Source organism: Notechis scutatus, chromosome 1 (genome assembly GCF_049901735.1).
Source record: "Notechis scutatus isolate UNSWTSFEM ecotype Mainland chromosome 1, rNotScu1.2, whole genome shotgun sequence".
NCBI classification, from domain to species: domain Eukaryota; kingdom Metazoa; phylum Chordata; class Lepidosauria; order Squamata; family Elapidae; genus Notechis; species Notechis scutatus.
Genome location: NC_142009.1, coordinates 93,515,382 through 93,535,946, shown reverse-complemented (window position 1 = coordinate 93,535,946; position 20,565 = coordinate 93,515,382).

Sequence of the window (20,565 nt, the reverse complement as noted above, 5' to 3'; positions counted from 1 at the left end):
TAATGATAGTAAACAAAAGGGAAAAGGAACACGACAGTGAAGGGAAGCCAGTAAGGCAGAGGCTAGAAGAAGGGGGGGTAGAAAGGTTTGTTGGGAGAAGAAAGAAAAAGGTGGAGAAAAGCCAAAGTTTTGAAATTAAATGGGAAAAAAGGAATCTTTTTTAGGGATAAAGGATAAAGTATAATTTCTTCAAAAAGATTTTGCAAGGTACATAAGATGATATTGTAGTATTGTACTAGAAATAGAAAACTTAAATGCTTTAAGAGTTGATAAGAGATTAAAATGTTGAAATGTTTAATAATGATTGGTTTTAAAATTTAATAATATGAGGGGAGGTTTAGAATATTGAGTTTTAATTAAAGAGTTTAATAAGATTATGGTATTGATGTTATTATAAAATTTCTATTATAGTATTTGTTTTTAATATTTAGATCTATTGTTTAACTATGTATTTAATTATTCTGGATGTACTATTTAGATAGAATGTACCAAGCAAAATCGGATTGGGTATTGGGCGTTATTTTAAAGGTTAATTTGATTAATTTAGGGGGGAGATAGAAAGGCATCATACTCTGATTAGTGATTTCAGGAGAAACTTCTTCTTTTTTTTTTATAAGGAACGAGACAAAGGGACAATAATAGAATGGACAAAAGATACAAATATAATGACTCAAATTAAGATGATTAATTAAGATAGAATTAAGAAGAGTGAAATATGTGGAGAAGTTAATATAGAAGACTTAGAATGGTAAATAAAATAAGTAATGATATGTAAGATGAGCATGAATATAATTGAAGTCCATGAAGAGAGAGATACCTGGGTCCAAGTTACTTTCCAAAAAGATTTTTTTTATGTTTTGTGTGTTGTGTGTATATGTTTTTTTTTTGGGGGGGAGAATTAATAAAACCTTGCAGAAATATAGAATGAGAATAATGGTAACTAAGTCAGAAAGAAATAGATGAAATAATAATAATGAAATTGAATAAGAGTAAAGAGAATTAAAGAGAAACTGAATAAGAGGTTTTTGTATGTTTATATGGAAATGGTTTAAAACAGAATTATAATTTATCTGACTTATTAAATTTATAATGAAAAAAGGTTTAAACATGTAATGGATAATGATGATTTGTGTGTTTTGAAAATTAATAAAACTTGTTTTTTTTTTTTTTTAAAAAAAGCACTTTTTTCCTGCTTTTTCAACCGCAGCTGTGCCACGCAAACCAGCTGAGGTTGAAAAAGCAGGAAATAAAGGGCAGGTAAGAGCCCGGGCGGGCGGGCGGGTTTCCATGTGTTCTGCTCTTCAGAGCTACCAGTTCTACAGAGCTGGACAGAACTGGTAGAATCCCACCCCTGTTTAATGCCCTACATGGCATGAGGCCAGGTTACCTACATAACAAACTTCATCCCATTGCATCAGCCTGTCACACCAGATCAGGCAGGGAAAGTACATTGCAGACCTTGTCAACCAAAGAATTCCAATTGGTAGCATCCAGGAAGAGAGAGGACACTCTCTCCAGAAGTGAGGCAGCCCCTCCCTATTTGATATGTAAAGGCTTATAAACATGGCTCGGTGGCCTTGCGCCAAGGGGCTGGTTAGTTTTTTGACTCTGCCTCTTGATCAATTTTTAACATCCCTTGTCTTTTTTTAAATTTTATATTTACTGTTTCTATACTTTTAATATTTAATTGTACACTACTCTGCAAGGAAGATGGGTAGTCCTTAAATATTGTAAATAAATGTCTACCTTCCAGTTATTTAACTTTAGTTGCAACTATATCATTTCCACCATGTCTTGCTGGTCCAAATGGCACTGCTGGGAAGAAGAAGCAAGACATTTTTTCTGCACAAGCTCCTGTGATCTGAAAACAGATTCACAACCTTTAATCCTAAAGGGGAAAGAGGAAACCTTTAACTCCCAAACTGTCTATGCCTAGCCAACAATAATCCTTCCAAATTTGTTTGAGTTATTCAATTTTTTAAAATTCCTTATGTAATTGTAGATTTTAAAATTTTAACTTGTAATATGTTATCTCTGGTTCTAAGAGCTAGCTATATCCCTTAAAAACACAAGAGGGCATTATACTCTTTAATTGTAGTGTCAATACCTAGCTTTTCTGAGGAAGAAAAATAAATTCTTAACACTTATTTCCAACTAAACTTGTGCTTGGAAGTGAGTATAGCAGATAAATTCTTGTATATCTCATCATTCACCCCTTACATATTAATATTATATTTCAATAGTATTCATTTTTTATCTTTAAAAAAAGCAATCAACTGTATTTAGCTTGTAGAAGCTGCATCATAATATGTAATAGCCCTCTCTAAGCGGTTTACAGAGTCAGCATATTGCCCCCTACAATCTGGGTCCTCATTTGATCCACCTCGGAAGGATGGAAGGCTGAGTCAACCTTGAGCCTGGTGGGATTCGAACTGCCAAATTGCAGTCAGCCGGCAGTCAGCAGAAGTGGCCTGCAGTACAGCACTCTAACCACTGCACCACCGAGGCTTGATATTAATGTTAAGAAAACAACATTAAGCTACATTTAATTTGGTAAGGTGCTGGGAGAGGTGATGCTTTTTTCATGGTATCTGGATAATTGTTTGAAATCTCCTTTGAGCAGGAGATTAGACTAGATTAGACTCTAATTATGTTATTCTGTGAATTCCAGGCTAGCCCATCCCAGGCTTTCAATGTTATTTTGATTGTAAACACCATTTTAGGATGAAAAACTGAGAAGAATTAGTACTGAAGTCTGCTTTTCCACCATTGATATTTCTCCATGATGATAATTGTAATTTAAAAAAAAAAAAAAAAAAGCCGGAATTTTTTATCTTCAAAGCAGTGGTTGGATTCAATTTTTTTTTTACTACCGGTTGTGTGGGCGTGGCTTGGTGAGAGTAGCAGGAGAAGGATACTGCAAAATCTCCAGTCAGGGGTGGTATTTGCCGGTTCAGAACTGGTCAGAACCTGCTGAATATCACCTCTGCTTCAAACTGTTTGGCTTCAAACACCAGACGCTTGACACTATGAAACTGGGTGCATGGAAATATTGACTGAACCTTACACAGCTCCTATGACTAGAAGGGCAGACGTTCTTCTATGCCAGACTTCCTTTAGGGATAGAATTTAGCTGACTTCGGTGCAGAATTCTGATTTAAAATGACAGAGGAAAGACGTATGTAGCTTGTGACATATTATAATTCATATCTCAAACTAGATTTGTCCAATGCTGACTCACCCAAAAAGGGGAAAAAAGGAGAAAGTCCCAATTCAGAACAGAGGAATGTGAGTCATAATTATCAGCCTATGGACATATTCAAATACTTGCTTATAATACAATTTTATTCTCTTGGGAAGAGAAAGAACACATTTTATCCCGTCTCTGTGATGGCCAAATTAAATCAAGATGTAAGTCATGCAGTCATTAATTTGCATGAATGCTGTTTTATTAGCATCAGATTTTGTAGGGTAAGTTTTGTTTAATTTTTTTCCTTCAAACTACTGTGGGTCCAATCTGCATTTGGATTCAGTGTCTGATATTTGTACTAGATGGGGATGGATGAATGAGTGAATGAATGAATGAATGAATGAATGAGTGAGTGAGTGAGTGAGTGAGTGAATGAGTGAATGAATGAATGAATGAATGAATGAATGAATGAATGAATGAATGAAGCAATTTAACCACCATAAGAATCCTGGTGAACTCCAGGGAGTTTATAGATGCTATGATATGTAGAACAAAAATAATCCAGATTACAGTAGGGATCCCCAACCTATGGGCCATGGCTACCAGGCCATGGCCTATTCACAACCAGGCCAACTTGTGTGAGTGGCAGCGCCAGTGCTCAGAGCCCTACTCACGCAAGTGACAGGTGCACACATCTGCCGTTCACGCAAATGAAGTTGTGCATGCATGCAGCCACGGCTGCTCTTCATACCCAGGCAGTGTTGGCATGTTAACTCCCAATAAATTCTTTTTAACTTTTGGAGGTTTGGTTCAAGACTCATGATTTAAATGGGGGTAACTGCCAGAATCCTGACGCCATCACCTCTTTCCACCTCCCTCCCCAGACCAGGCCACTAATCCGGAAAGGCTGGGGAATGCTGGGTTACAGTACATTTATTAATTAAAATGAATTTAACACAGATTGCTCATTTTATGTATTGTGTCACCTTTATTGATGCAGTCCTATCATGATGAAAGATATATAGGTCAAGAAACTGAAGTTTTTATCTTGTAGAAGTCCAACTCCTGGCTTTATCATAAGTTCTACCTAGATAAATGTCCTTCCAGGTTAAATGGGAGGAAGTGAACAAGAATAGCATTTATGTAGCTTGTGAAGTAGTTTCCTTCTTTGTACTGTTAAAAACCTTCACCTGTGAAGAATTTTAAGCTTGGTAACTGGAGGAATCTACTCCATTCAACAAACTCCAAACCAGGCAGCTTCACAAAAAATCATTTGTTGTCACTGGGACACAAGTAGTAGTTGGACTTACAACTTGTGACACCTTGGCACCACTTCTTTAAATCACAGGATATTTACAATGCCTCCAGGTTCCAGAGTAAGTATCTATGTCAAGCCTTGGCTGCCAGATAAGCAATGTAATCAAGAATGGGCCATTCCAAATGAAGGTAGAGAGCATATCTGACATGTTAGATCTGAAAATCTTCAGAAAATCATGGTTCATTTGCCATCCTGGCATATGAGAGCTCATAGTGTCTATTTTCTCAGAGCAACTGTTGAAAGGTGGATTATGTTAACCAATGACAACTTGCATATGCATGAGCTTGTGAAATATTTTGACTACTAAAGCTGTTTCATAGCAGTTCATTAAAAGACAAATAAAATATTTTAAGTTTACATTTTTATATAAAGATCAGGAATGCTTTTGGCTGATAGTTTTCTTTCTATTAAGCATCTGTTCTGTATTTTTTTTAAAAAAACCGCAGCAATGCTTAGCCTGTTGTATATTAATAGCTAATCTTAATTAGATCAAAACACTGCAGTTTCTTAGAAGAGATTAGTAAGTCACTCTGTCCAACAATGCTTCCTATGAATGCAACCCATAGTATCTCAGCACCAACATCTGCTTTCAAAATATTAAAAATGATAAACATTGCCAGATGCAATCCACCTGGTCTTCCATTATTGACCATCTGCATAATTTTACATTCCTTTTAAAGCAATAGCACAGGCTTAGTTCAGACTTAGTACATTTTTGAGAAATTACTTTTCTGTAAATCCAGGGCAAGATGGAAGGACAATATCAATGTATGGCCAATCCGTCTGTCTTAGATGGATACTCTAAATGATGGAGGTATTATGATTCTTAATTTTGGTCAATAGTGGACCCATGACTGACACACAGAAAAGATAACATTGGCATGAATAGAATAGAATAGAATAGAATAGAATAGAATAGAATAGAATAGAATAGAATAGAATAGAACAGAACAGCAGAAACAAATCTATTCATACATATGAACACACATATGCTTATTATAAAATTAAATTATTATATTTATCTTAAATTACTTGATCTCATTATCCCTTTCCTCCCACCAAATCCCAGGCTGTTGTTTTACATAAGCATCTTAGCTGTGGCGATCTCCAAATGGATCCTCAACTCTCAAATCAGCAATTACAAATTGCTCCATTATCCCGGTTTAGGCCCAAATTATCCTCAAATTAAGAACTAAGGTTCTAAATTATCCTATTGAAATTGAGAAATAGTAGAAGCTGTTGATGACTCTGAGCTCCATCCATTCGGAATAAATAAATTATTGCATTCTTACATTATATTTAAATTATATGTATATTTTCTTTACAATGACTTTCATTTGGTGAGTCTTAGTTCACAGTACGGTAACTTCTAGAAGCTTAACGAAAGTCCCTTATTTCAAGAGAACTAATTCTTCTGTCCCTCCCTCCCTCGCTTCTAATAAGAAGGAATAAAACAATCTGGTAGGGATTACAGACAAATGGTTACTTTTTATTAAAGGATAATGAAATATAATGTTTGTTTCAAGATAGATTTAGAATTTACAGAATACACAGTATGAAATGTTTTATTCAATTTTTCATTTAATGCCTGTCAGATTTTTCTAGCATATAAAAAAGCTAGTGTTTATAAATAAGTATGTATAAAAATATATTAACAATATAGACCAACGACTGTCAAACTTGCCGTGTCACGTTGCCATCATGTGACGTATTGCGATGTTTCTTTCCCTTCAATGAACTGTAGTGGATGTGGCCTGCATGTGATGCATCTGGCCCCTGGGCTGCCAGTCTGACATTCCTGATATAGCCCTGTTGTGAACTAAAGAAATGTAATTAATAAAGATTCATTTGCATAGCAGGATCGTAATCCTGCACTTCCTATTGGCCCTTATAATGGCAAGTTATGATTGGTTAATTCCGAGCAATCTGACTGGCTGTTGGCGGGCCGAGTCCCATTGGACGAGGTTCAAACCCTATAACAACATCCATTGGTCATCCGGATAGCAGTTCACTCTATAAAAGGGCGGCCGCTATCCGGGGTTTTTTGTCTCTGTTATCATGCTGTAAATAAAGAGCTGAAGTTCACGTGAAGCAGTTTCGCTCCGCTTTCTACGCCCATGCTTCGTACTTAACACTGGCGACGAGGATGGGATTCGGAGACAATAGAGCTGGCTAAACCCTACAGAGCACCAACCGAAGCACGTGGCTGAGAGCGCACCTACATCGACAGGATGTCAGGCGGCGCTATACCACCCGCTCCTTTTGACCCAGACAAAGAAGACTGGGAGTCGTATATGGAACGCTTCCAGATATTCTTGGAAACCAACAATTTAGAGGACGTGTCCACCAGCAAGAAAAGAGCGGTGTTTTTGACCTACTGCGGGCCTGCCGTATTCCGGTGGCTAAAGCAATTGCAAAACTGGCTGAAGTAACAGAAATGGGTTGGGACACCGCACCCCTCCTTCGGGCTCATTATGCATCCACAGCATCAACACTGGCCCGAAGACGCGAGTGTTACCAGAGGGAACAACAGAAAAGCCATAGCTGCCCAGTTCTGGGATTAGATGCACGACACAGGCACAGAAGGCCTATGGAGAAAGACAACATCAGCTTTCCAAAGGCCGTCACCTATGCTACTGCAGCAGAAGAAACCAGGAAGTCGGCTGCTCAAGGCACCGCAACCACGCACTGCTTCGTCAACTCACCCGTGACACTTCACCAGGTTTAGAGAAGTTTCCGGCAACAAAGAATCGCAAACCGAAGAATGATGAAGAAGAAGTCATCAGGATTCGGGCAATCAGAGTCCACGAATTCTAAGGACTCCGCACAAATGCCAATCCCGCTACGCACTCTGCCAAAGTTGTGGAGCCAACCATAAGAGAAGCAACTGCAAATTCCGCTACGCACTCTGCCACGCCTGTGGGAAGAGAGGCCACATCGCACGGGCCTGCAGAAGCAAGAGAGAGTCCAACCCAAGCCGAAGGGAGAACAACCTCCGACAACCCGCAAGAAACGTTCTTGTAAACCGGCATCGCTTGGGTAACCAAGAAAACAACCACTCCTACAGAAACAGAGCACCGGCTCTTCAAGCAAAACAGGAAAAGGAACACCAAACGACAACCATCGGCCACGCTTCGCTACTAGACACACAAAAATCCGAGTGAGAGTCGCCATAGAAAACCAACCCTGCCAAATGGAAGTCGATTCGGGATCGTCCCTCTCGATGGTCTACTGGAAGACTCTCAAACAACTCATCCCGACCATCCGCCGTCAGGACCTCAGCATCCAGAGGATCGTCCTCAGGGATTACCAGGGGAACACGATTCCAGTCACTGGCTTGACTCAAGTCCGAGTAACTTTCAAAAAGCATAGTGCAGCAGTCCCATTGACTGTTGTCGACGGCAACCGCCCAGTTTGCTAGGCCTACAATGGTTCGCCCCACTAGGGATTGAATTAGCCGGCATTCACCATGCAGAGAGCAACGACTGGGAAGAAGGCATTGTCCAGGAATTCCAGGACGTCTTTTCAGACAACTTAGGCAAGTACAAAGGGACCCCTATATCATTTAACCTCAATCCAGAAGTAGCCCCTATCCGCCTTAAGCCTCGTCGGGTACCATTCGCCCTAAACCCAAGATCGACGAGCAACTTGATAAGTTAATAGCCCAAGGGGTGTTGGAGCCTATTGACCATGCCCATGGGAGACCCTAATCGTAACCCCCATCAAACCGGATGGGTCGATCAGAATTTGTGGAGACTACCGCGCCACCCTAAACCACGCACTCCAACAGAGCGCTTATCTGGTGCCGGTGGTTCAACATCTTCTCCACTCCCTGGGGGCGGGAAGATCTTCGCAGTTAGACTTAGCGCAAGCGTATCAACAACTACCCGCTGATACGGAAACCGCAGAGGCACAGACTATCGCTACACACCGAGGTGCCTTTAAATGCAACAGACTCCAGTTCGGAGTAAGTGTAGCTCCCGGGATATTTCAGAGTCTAATGGAGAGACTTTTGCAAGGCATAAAAGGGTTGTGCCGTATTTTGATGACGTTTTAATTGCGGCCCTAATAAAGAAGAGCTCGAACGGCGTCCTCAAACTAGTTCTACATAGATTCAAAGACGCCAGCCTCAAGGTGAAAAAAAAAATGTCAACTGTGTACTGAGCGGGTGGAGTTTCTTGGGTATCTCCTCGATAAACAAGGGATTCACCCCACTGAGACCAAGCTCAAAGCAATTAAAAACGCCCCAAGACCTAAAAATAAGGCTGATCTCCAGGCCTTCTTGGGACTCATCAATTTTTATAACATCTTCTTGCCTCACAAGGCAACAGTAGCTGAACCCTTACATCGACTTCTCGACAAGAAAGCTATTTGGGTTTGGGGTCACAGAGAAGAACATTTTTTAGAAAGGTGAAAGACTTATTAACTTCCGACGCTGTGCTAATGCAGTACAACGAGACTTTGCCATTAAACATTACATCCGACGCGTCACCGTTTGGGGTTGGAGCCATTTTGAGCCACGTGTTACCAAATGGGAATGAGGCTCCTATTGCTTACTTTTCCCGCACGTTATCAAAGGCTGAACGAAACTATAGCCAACTTGACAAAGAGGCTCTTGTTATTGTATCGGCCGTGAAACGATTTCATGAATATGTTTACGGGCGGCCCTTTACTCTAGTCACAGACCACAAGCCTTTACTTGGCATTTTAGCAGGTGATAAACCAACGCCGCATATATTATCACCTAGAATGACTCGCTGGTCAGAATTCCTAGCAGCCTACAACTACGTACTGCAGCATCGCCCAGGAAAGCCATTCCCCACGCTGACGCTTTGAGCCGTTCCCCACTTCCGGAAACCATCAGCGACCCAGCTCCGACCCTCAATACGCTGCAAATTGAAACCCTCAACTCGCCGCCACTAACGGCAAGGGATATCGCCGCCGACACAAAATGGGACGCTATCCTCGCAAAAGTTCTCAGTTGGGTCGAACGCGCTGGCCAGTCGAAGAAACTCCCGCCACTTTTGCACCATTCAAAAACCGCCAAACAGAACTATTCTCCCAGAAGGGCTGCATCCTATGGGGAGATAGAGTCGTCCGTGCCAGAGAGACTACAGCGACTCGTGTTGCAAACCCTCCACGAAGGACATCTGGGCATCGTCCGCATGAAGGCTCTCGCCGGCTACGCGTGGTGGCCAGGCATCGATAAACAAATTGAAGCCTGGGTAACCACGCAGAAACTGACAAGAGGTCAGCAACGCCCACCGAGAGCAACCCCACTGAATGGGAACGCCTCGAGGCCCGTGGTCCCGCATCCACATTGATTTCAAGGGACCTACGAAGGGACACACTTTTCTCCTAACCATGGATGCTTACTCTAACTGGCTTGAAATCCACAAGATGAAAAGCACGACTACTGACTCCGTTATTAAAAAACTAGATAGATTATTCGCAACACATGGTTTCCCGGACATTCTAGTTTCCAACAACGGACCCCAATTTACTGCTCTCACCTTCGAACAATACTTGGCGGACCGAGGCATCCGCCATGCCTTAACTTCGCCGGCTCACCCTGCGGCAAATGGTAGAGCGGAACGGATGGTCCAATTCCTTAAAAAGACACTCCAAAAAATGGATCCGGGGGACATCGACGCTACAACACATTACCCCCCACAGTGTCACCAACAAGACCCCAGCCGAACTTTTAATGGGGCGGAAGCTTCGCTCCCACCTCGACCGATTACACCCATCTTATGCGCCAGAGAAACCTTGCGGATCCAGCGGAACGTATCGCCAATTCAAGGTAGGCAACTTGGTCTACGCTAAAAACCTTTCCGGCGAACCGCTGTGGGTCCCTGCCACCGTAGTCTACCTCACTGCCCCTAGATCTTATCGCCTTAAGACGACAGACGGCAAGATATGGAAACGCCACATAGACCAACTTCAATCTCGTTTACAACCAAATATCCGCACCCCAGGACTTCCAAACTCAGGGGAGGGAATACCGAGGGGAACGAAGACCGCATAGACGACGATTTAATCGAGGACAGATGGCCACTAAACCTAGTGCTCGCGCCACCTGAAGAAAGTCCGGGATTGGGGCCATCCTCCCGCAGAGGAACACCATAGCGGAAACAGGCCCGCCCGATCCAGGAATGGACTTAAGGGACTCTGATAGTATCGCGGAAGCAACCCCGGGCGAAAACGAGCCTTGCGTTCCACCGAACCGAACTTTAAACAAAACCCGGTGGAACAGCGAAATCAACTAGGCAGGTAAAACAACCTGCATACCTGCGAGATTACGCCACCACGGCCGTCAAACGGAACCCAGGGGGAGGGGTGTTGTGAACTAAAGAAATGTAATTAATAAAGATTCATTTGCATAGCAGGATCGTAATCCTGCACTTCCTATTGGCCCTTATAATGGCAAGTTATGATTGGTTAATTCCGAGCAATCTGACTGGCCGTTGGACGAGGTTCAAACCCTATAACAACATCCATTGGTCATCCGGATAGCAGTTCACTCTATAAAAGGGCGGCCGCTATCCGGGGGTTTTTTGTCTCTGTTATCATGCTGTAAATAAAGAGCTGAAGTTCACGTGAAGCAGTTTCGTCTCCGTTTCTACGCCCATGCTTCATACTTAACAAGACCAATGTAATATTAATAAATATAATTAAAATCCTACCTGAAGCATCATAAATAATAAAATTCTATCCTCAATTTCAGTTTCATGAAGAAAATTCAGTTCCATCTTCAAGGAGTGGCACTGAGTCTATTAACCCTTATGTATGCTTGTGGAGCTGAATTTTCCTTGTCAAAATAATCAATCAAGAGTAAAGAGGTGTCAAACATTCATAACTAATATATGCAACATTGTCCCTTCTTATCACTTTCAGCAAAACATCATTGTTCTGTCTTTCTTTTTTCTTTTTCTTTCTTAACATTGATTTATTTACAACCCCAATCAAACACCTCTAAGGAGAAGTTCAGGAGAATTTCTCAACCAAGCAATTCCCAGAGCAACAGTAATTGTAAGAACCACTAAAATAAGGTAAAAAAACAACAACACCTATACTTCACTAAATATCTGGACCATCAAAGGCCCACTTAAAAAGGAGGCTCTTTTTAAAAGAGACATCTTTAGAGGTTTCCTAAAACACGGAATGAAAGAGCCAAGTTTATTTCTAAAGCTAGCATATTTCACACTGGTGGGGCTATTTCAGAAAAGGACTGCCATTCAGTCATTTAGAACTCTAGTGCGGAGAACATCCTGGTACAGTTCTCTATTCAGTCTCAGGCTGCATTCTGCTTTATACTGCTTTAGTATGGTAGCAATGTGGTTAAAATGCAGTATTGCAGATTAATTCTGCCCATGGTCAGGAGTTTGATTCCGATGGGAATCGAAGTTGGCTCAGCCTTCCATCCTTCTGAATCGGTAAAATGAGGACCCAGATTGTTGGAGGCAATATGCTGACTCTGTAAACCTCTCAGAGAGTGCTATACAGCACTATGAAGCAGCATATAATAAGTCTAAGTGCTATTGCTGTTGCTATTTATCACAATATGATTATCATGGGTAACAGAAATCCAGTAAGTATTTAGCTTAAATATTGTGATTAGAACCAAAGTAGAACTCTGGTCTAAAGACAAAACATTCTCTTTATTTAATTTCTGATTAAAATCCATCAGTCCCAAGCTACAACACCCACTGTTTGGGGAACTGTCATTCCATCACCTCTGCTTTCAAATGTCCATTAGACCCAGTTTGGTGTAGTGGTTAAGGCACAAGGCTAAGAACTGGAAGAATATGAGTTCAAGTTCTGCTTTAGGCACTAAGCCAGAGGAGTAATTTTAGACCACTCGCTTTCTCTTAATTCAAAGAAGAAGACTAAGACAAATCACTTCCAAAAGTCTAGCAAAGAAAAATGAAGGGATTTGTCCAGGCAGTCTCTAAGAGTGAATAGTCAAGGTATAAAGCCATCATCATCATCATCATCATCAATATCATCATTTTAGCTTTCAAGGGCTACAAATGACCTCTGACACCAATACCTTTTGACTTGTTGGATAATGTCCATTGGAGATGCCATGCTTGGAAGAACTTTTTACAGTTAAGAAGAGGGATCTAAAAAGATCACTGCATAGGGAGTAGCTTTAAAGTTAGGTTTCTCTTCTCTTCATCTATTATAAGTAAAATCTAAGGTTTCTTAGAAGAAATATTTCCATCAAGTTTGGTTGGAGGGTTTTCCCCAGAAATATAACTCTTCACATTAGAATAATTGGACCTTTTTAAAATTTGCTTATAAAAACGTGGTCAGATCAAAGTGATTATGCCTTGCTCTGAGGTGTTTGCACATTACAGTCAACATACTGCGCATTTTGCTTATCTATCTTAAAGATTCCTTCTTTCTGTTTTGAAGACAAAGAACAATCCAGCGATTGTCTCCCAGGAAACACAGCATTGTAGTCATTGTATTAATTAGAGCCTTGAAAGATCATTTAGTGCAACCGTTCTCAACTTGACAGTTTCCAGTTATGTTGTGCAACCATTTCTCTTCTCCCCCAAGCAGTATTGTCTTTGGCCTTTTGGACTAGGTATGATGGGAGTTGTAGAGAGCCTTAGCATGACCTAAGCTAGTCAAGGACATTAATTTCCAAACCTGGAAAAGCCTTGTTCATTAGTAACTTCTCTTGTAGCTTCTTCTTTTACTTGGGCAGCTGAAAACCTGGGGCGTGGTTTTGGTTCAGCTATCCATTTCAAGGTCTGTGAGTCAGAAAGACTGTGTAGGCAAATCACTATATGCTTCATTATGTCCCCCTTTACTATCCATTAAGAGTTCAACAAAATGCTTGAATGGAAAGTTTAATAACAGAAGACATTTATGATGTTTACTTAAATTTTCTGGACCATTACATACAAATGACATGAGTTATGGGATGTTAAGAGTAGCCAAAAATTCTTTCTGACCACTCCACTCCAGCACAAGCTGCCAATATCTCTCTTCTTTTTTCTAGAAAGAAGGTGGGGGGAGAAGAATCTCTATGGCCAAAATGAAGGTTCTCAGTGGATACCAGACTCAAAATCTGCCATTTTGGCAAGACCATCCCTTTGAAGTTTACATTACCAGGGCTATTTATTTATTTCCCCCCAGCAACAATGACAGTGGTTGAGATAAACTGTTTAATTCTAAATAGAAAACACATCTGCTTTCTCTGCATTGTTTTTTTTAATTATTGCTGGAGGGGTGACAGTTTCAACCAAGTAGCATGCAGGACATTTTAAGTGAGATGTTATATGACAGTTTGCAGCTGCTGAGCTTCTCGCTGTTAACCTCTGCAGCCACCCCTGCTGCATTTTCGGGCCATTTGGGAACCAGTAGGTCCTTTAAAAGGGGATTGCTTGAGATGGTACAAAGCTGGTGCTTTCCATATCTGTGCAGCTGTTTATACATGTATCCACATAAGACTTTCACTTCACTGTCAGAGAATGCTCAGAACAATTTGCAGAACGATATGAGTGGAACATTTCCTGCCGCCGAATGAATGGGGAAGGCTGTTCAGATCCCCTGGGTACGCAGCCCTATCAGTGTGCCATTCAATCTTCTTGGTACTTTTGGTGGGGGTGCGTCAAATTAGCTAATCAGCACGATCCAGACTTTCCTGGGCTTTATCAGCACTCACACAGTTTAGCTGTCTACTCAGTTCCACCTTGATGGTCTGACAGATGAGAAATGGTGATGAATCACAGCTCACATCCTCAATTCAAAGTTTTTCATTCTGAGGTTCTGATCATGTAATCATAAACCAAGGTTTGAGAAATGAGATGTAGCACAGTCAAAAGTATTTCTCCAATAGAAACTTCTCATTACTCCCACGAGTGACCAAGTAAAGAGTAAGTCTATGTGACCAACATTATCGCATTGCCAGGTCCCATATCAAAGTATGGATTGCACATCACTTCTAGTGTTTGTTGTCATAAAAATAAATTTAAAAGTTCAGCCTGAAGTACTTGAATGAAGCCTGAAGCCCAAGAAAGTAAGAAATCCTGATTCAAATCTTATTAATTATTCAAACCTTAAAATGGACTTTGAATAGTTAATAAAATAACAAGTAGATGTTACATTATATGAAAGCTAATCTGATTTTATTTTCTATGATAGGTATTAGATCCTCCTATATTTTTTAATAAATTGATGGATCAAATTAATGAAGCTGTACAGCCAAGAATGTACAGCAATTATATTAACGCAATTAATTCATGTGCACCAAATTTGTTCTTTAAACAATTGCAAATGGATAGCTTTGAAAATCCATGGGAGAGAGTTGATCGTCTCTGAGGAAGTCCAGGCTTATGGCATAATTCCCTCCAGTTATAACCCTTGCAGGAATGCAGGAAAATCCCCCCAATTCCAATTCTTGAAGACTATCATTCTGAACAGAGGAACACCAGAGCATCTGCCTTTAGAATATTCTTTGGCAAGCCTGCAGATATGCTACATTTCATTCTTCAGTAGATATATAAAGATTTTGCTCTGTCTACTATGCAAAAAAGCTTTGCATAAGCCTTAAAATCCATTTTGTTGCCAAAATATTTTAGCCTTAACAAAAGATAAGCTAAAATGTATTGATCTACAAGTCTCTGGGCACTGAAACTTCTACCCTTTAGTCATGTTGACGGTTGCAGAATTCTGGGAGTTGAAGTCCACACTTCTTTAAAGTCACCAAGTTTGGAAAACGCTGCTCTAAACTATGAGCTAGCTGAAAAGTACAGCGGTGTTAAGTTGTGCTGTCTTCAACACCAATGTTTATTCCAGGGGTGTCAAACTTGATTTCGTTGAGGGCCACATCAGGGTTGTGTTTGACCTCGGGGGGCTGGGATGGGTGTGGCCAGCTTGATGTCACTAGTATCATGATGCCTGTGAAGTCCTGTGTGCTCTGCCAGCGAAAATGGGCTCCTGAGCTCCGTTTTTGGTTACAATGCCCCCCCTGCAACCCTCTGTCAGCGAAAACAGAGCTCAGGAGGGCTGAGTGTGGTCCTCCTGAGCTCCATTTTCACTGGCAGAGGCATCGCAGGCTGGTCCTTCACTGTTTCCAGTTCAGCCTCGCAGGCCAGATCTAAGCACCCCGTGGGCCAGATCTGGCCCATGAACCTTGAGTTTGACAACCCTGGTCTATTTGGTGATGCTGTCCTTAGAGGCTTTATGTGAGACACATTAAGAAACCTTGTTGCTCAATCCCTTAGGCTTCACTTTTTCCTTCAGTGAGCACTGTCTGCTGATAGAAAAAAGCCATTGACATTAAACATTAAATTGAAAAGCCATCAAAGCCATTGATTATTTTCTGTAATAAAGGATGCTTCAGGATAAGACAGTTTAGGTTGGCTTTTTGAATGACTGACAGGTAGCGGATGTGAAGGTGCTCCATGCCTACTACCTGTCCTTGGGTTATTTCTAAACATGACACTTTTCTTTAAAACCCTAACCCTTCCAAAGAAAGCCCGACTGACAGAGGGATCAAATAGTAATGAGTAACCATGAAGGACCAAACCCCACCCTTGTTTAGTACTACAAGAATGCGGCAAAGCTGATGACAGTGGAGTTCATAGGTAGCCATAACAGAATTCTAGTCTGTCTCCTCACCAAGAGGATTCAGATTGGAAGAGAGACAATAAAGACTGGCAGTAGGAACTTATCATAGAAATCCACTTCCTTAGCCTCATGATCACATTTTTAATTGTTTCTTTCATATCAAGAAGGCCTTAAAACAGGGGTTTCAAACTCTAGGCCTGCGTGCCAGATCTGGCCCATGGGGCCAACCTGGAAACAGTGAATGACCAGACTGTGACCCTCCCAAGCTCCATTTTTGCTGGCAGAGGGTTGCAGGAGGCTGTCACGGATGAAAACAAAGCTCACAAAGGCCGTGGGTGGCCCTCCTGAGCTCCATTTTCACTAGCAGAGGGTTGCAGGAAGCCATTGCAGCTGAAAAAAAAGCTCAGGAGCCCATTTTCACTGGCAGAATGCCCAGGCCACCACAGGCGCACCGGACACTGATATTGAGCTGGCCATGCCCATCCTGGCCTCCCAAGGTCAAACACAACCCTGAGGCAGCCCTCAATGAAATCAAGTTTGACACCCCTGCCTTATAAGATCCCGGCACATAGAATGATTTGAGAATTGACCTGATAATTGATTCAAAACTTGCAAAAACTATTGAGAGGATGAAGTGCAGCTTCTTTTCTTCATAACCAACAAAATATTTTATTTTCTTGTACCTTCCAGAGTAAGGTCTGACTATTGTCCTCTAATATCTGAGGACCTGGTGCCTGGCTTCAGCTCTACTCTATTTTGGGGAGCAGGGGAAGTGGACAAGGCATAGGGTCTCCTCATTATATTTATGCAATGACATTATTTTTGAATTCCACTTTATAGAATATTAAAAGATTATCAATAAAAGCCCAATCTCTAAGTGTCACCAAAAAGCACACATTTTTGCTGCAATTGTCAGTGGTCAATAATGCAACAGGGAACCAGTCAAGTTCCAATGAATATTGTGCAGAAACATAACATATATTTTTGGGAATTGAACGATGGGGAAACCAGTTCAGTCTATTGTAGTCAAACATATACTGAGCCTAAAAATGGCTGGAGGCTATCAACAAATAGTCTGTTTCCTAAGGCAGATGAAAGTTATTTATTTGCAAATATCTATTGTTAAAACCAGTTCCAAAGCTGGAGAAAGTATGAGGTTTGTTTATTTAATATTCCCTGGATTCTATCGAGTATAACACATAAGGCTTCTGGAAATCAATGTAGTTATTTCTATGGAATTAAAGCGAGTTCGTAATATCATTTATTGTTCACCCCATTCCGTCCACATTTGTGCATATTTACTGGGTCATCCTTTGTTTCTGTTATCCATACTCACCCACATTTTATCCAGGCCCGTTTGCTTAAGGAACCATCTACTCAAGAACTACGTCACTTTTGGCAATCCTCACATAGGGCTTGTCTAGCTGAGCTAAAGGGAGATGTGTTCTATCACAATTCTGCCTCAGTGGACTAGACTTCAAGGTCTAGGTATCAAGATTCTTCTTTGATTCTTCTTGCATGGCCATCAAAGTTCTTGCAATGCCCTAGATCAACTTGTATTTAAGCTCACCTTCTATTTCTTCCAAGGGTGCCTCTCCTGGGAGCATCCCATTGGATCTTGGCACTAAGCCTGGACACCCACTCTAAACCATCAAAGTACTGTACCTCTTTACTTCTTGCAGCAGGACAAATGTGTCAATACAGAAGGCCAGCTTGCTCAGGAGCCACATCAGAATGCCGTCTGACAGTTTTATTACTGTATTATTTTAGGAGGTCACAGCATCACGAAGTTTGGGAAGCCCTGCCACAGCGAACTGAGCATACCACTGGACTAGATTCAGCAACAGATAAGGATCTTACAGTGCTTGAGACCCCCAAAGCTATGCAAAGCACAACAAATTACAGACCTCCCCAGATAGCAATATATCCTAAGGAAATGTCACCATACAGAAATTGAGTGGACTTCTTAGACCTTAACCCCAATAAAATGCATGATAAATCTATGCAGAAGAAGTCATCAAATCTAACTAAAACAGGGAGCCAGCTCATACACGCACACAATAGGTTAGCCCTGGTTAACTCAAACCCTGCAGGCATGAGTAAGTATTAAGTATATCAATGTTTTGTTGTTTTTGCCTGTGATCCCCATGTGTCATTTTCCCTTGTGGGCCCCTGTCCAGGTCCATTCTGGATAGGAACATGAAACACTAATATTTCTGGTGTCAGAAAGAAAGTAGTTGCAGTTTGATTCACTTTGATTTTCTTTTGCCCCCTTGGCATGTGCCATGCCCCCCCCCCCATTGCATTTTTTTAACCTGTGGCCCCTGTGAATTATCCTAAGGCTCTCGGGGGCCATGCACCCCTTGGCTGAGAACCAATGGGCTATTCAGTGCCTGAGCTGATTATGGAGCCTCCTGCTTAACGTGTAAAAAAATATGTCTTCCATCTTGATCACAGATCTGGGCAGAATTGTGCTTCTTCCCTGGTTTCTAGGAAAATGCACACAATCTTTCCCCTCTTTTACCCTGTCTTTAATTTGGCTTTTAGCGCTCTAAAGAGTTATGTGCCAGAGCATTGTCTCGGTTTTTCCTCTGATATAATATCCTGATAGAATTTGAACTCTTACCACATCTTGGCCAGATCATTCTTTATCAGAGAGGATCAGAAGTTCATATTGGATACAATTTATTTCCCTTGGGATGCACCCAATTGTAAGAAATATTTTAGCAAGCATTCTCAGGGAGGACACTCCATACTAACCTTAGGGTCTCACATAGCTCTCTTCATATTGAACAAGCTGAACTTTGAGCTACACTATTAAAGTGCCCAGTATATTTTTCAGAACAAAATGTAAACATTTCCATCCAAGAAGAGCTGTAAATGCAGTTTTTATTCTGCTTGCCTTGTTCTAGCCATGAGAGAACATGTTTATATTACCATCAGTGAAGGGAAATGCAATTTTCTCCCAGGTTTCTTAACAATGGCAGAAGCCTTGAATTACGCCGTCTTCGGTCTGACTTAAGCATGGTATACAAAATCATACATTGCAATGTCCTACCTGTCAATGAATACTTCAGCTTCAACCATAACAACACAAGAGCACACAATAGATACAAACTCAAAGTAAACCGCACCAAACTTGATTGCAGGAAATACGACTTCAGCAATAGAGTGGTCAATGTTTGGAATACTCTACCCGACTCTGTAGTTTCTTCCCAAACCCCAAAAACTTTAACCTTAAACTGTCTACTATTGACCTCACCCCTTTCCTAAGAGGTCTGTAGGGGCGTGCATAAGCGCACCAACGTGCCTACCGTCCCTGTCCTATTGTTTCTCCTATTCTTTTATTTTTCTTATATGTAACCATTTCATGTATTCACAACTATGTATACATTTATACTTATTATCTTGTAAACAATTGGCAAATCAAATAAATAAATAAAATAAATAAATAAAAGCTACGGAAACCCTCCTTCAGCATCAACTCAGCCTCCATATGACCCTCCCAAGCAGTGAATGGCCAAAGTATGGCTTAAAAAGCTCAAGATGACAAAACATCAATATTCTGATTGTTTATATAGGCATCACAAGTGAGAATGTTTGGTGGCACTGAATTCTATACTGTGTAGACAATTCAGGATGAAATATCTTTTCCTTTTTTTAGATTAAAAGGGAAAGAAAAGGAGATTTCCAATTGAAAAGGTATAAAAGTATAAAAGTTACCATATTCATTAATAAAATGTAAAATCAGTTTTTTTAAAAAGGTACACAAAAATGTGTGAAGAAAGACAGTGCTCAAGAAAGGGATTTAAATGACAGTTTAATGATGAAACTGGATTGAAATGAACAAAATTATAGAGCTTTTTGGAGTTTTGTTGGGATGCTTGTATTGTCTTATGCTACAAAGGAAATTTCATCTAACCAATGCTAGGATCTTCCTGAATTAAATTAAGCCTTGTCTCTAGCCTAAGGAACATCAAATCATGGTTTGTCTCTATGCTTGAAAATATTTGTTATTGCATAAAGAATCCACCATTCCTCTAAGGAGCTCTTATAATCTTATAATGTCATATTTCCACCAGTAGAAGAGATTCTTCAATGCAGGGGAAGCAGGAAGAGGCTCCACATTCTATCTAATGGGTAAGAGAAAAATTCTAACACTTCTCCTTGAACCTTCTCAAAAAGATAACTCTAAATATACTTTTTTTCACAGAGGAAAGGCTTTAGTGTGCAATCGAAACCCATAACAGTTGCATGTATGTGTGTGTGTGTGTTTGTGTGTATGTATGTATGTATGTATGTATGTATGTATGTATGTATGTATGTATGTATGTATGTACTGTATTGTGTATATGTTTATCAAAGCTAACAGAAGAGGATGGAAGGGAGGGAGGGGGAGGAGGAAGAGGAGGAGAAGGAAAATAAGCAGGAGGAGGAGGAGAAGGAGAAGGAGGGGAGGAGAAGGAGA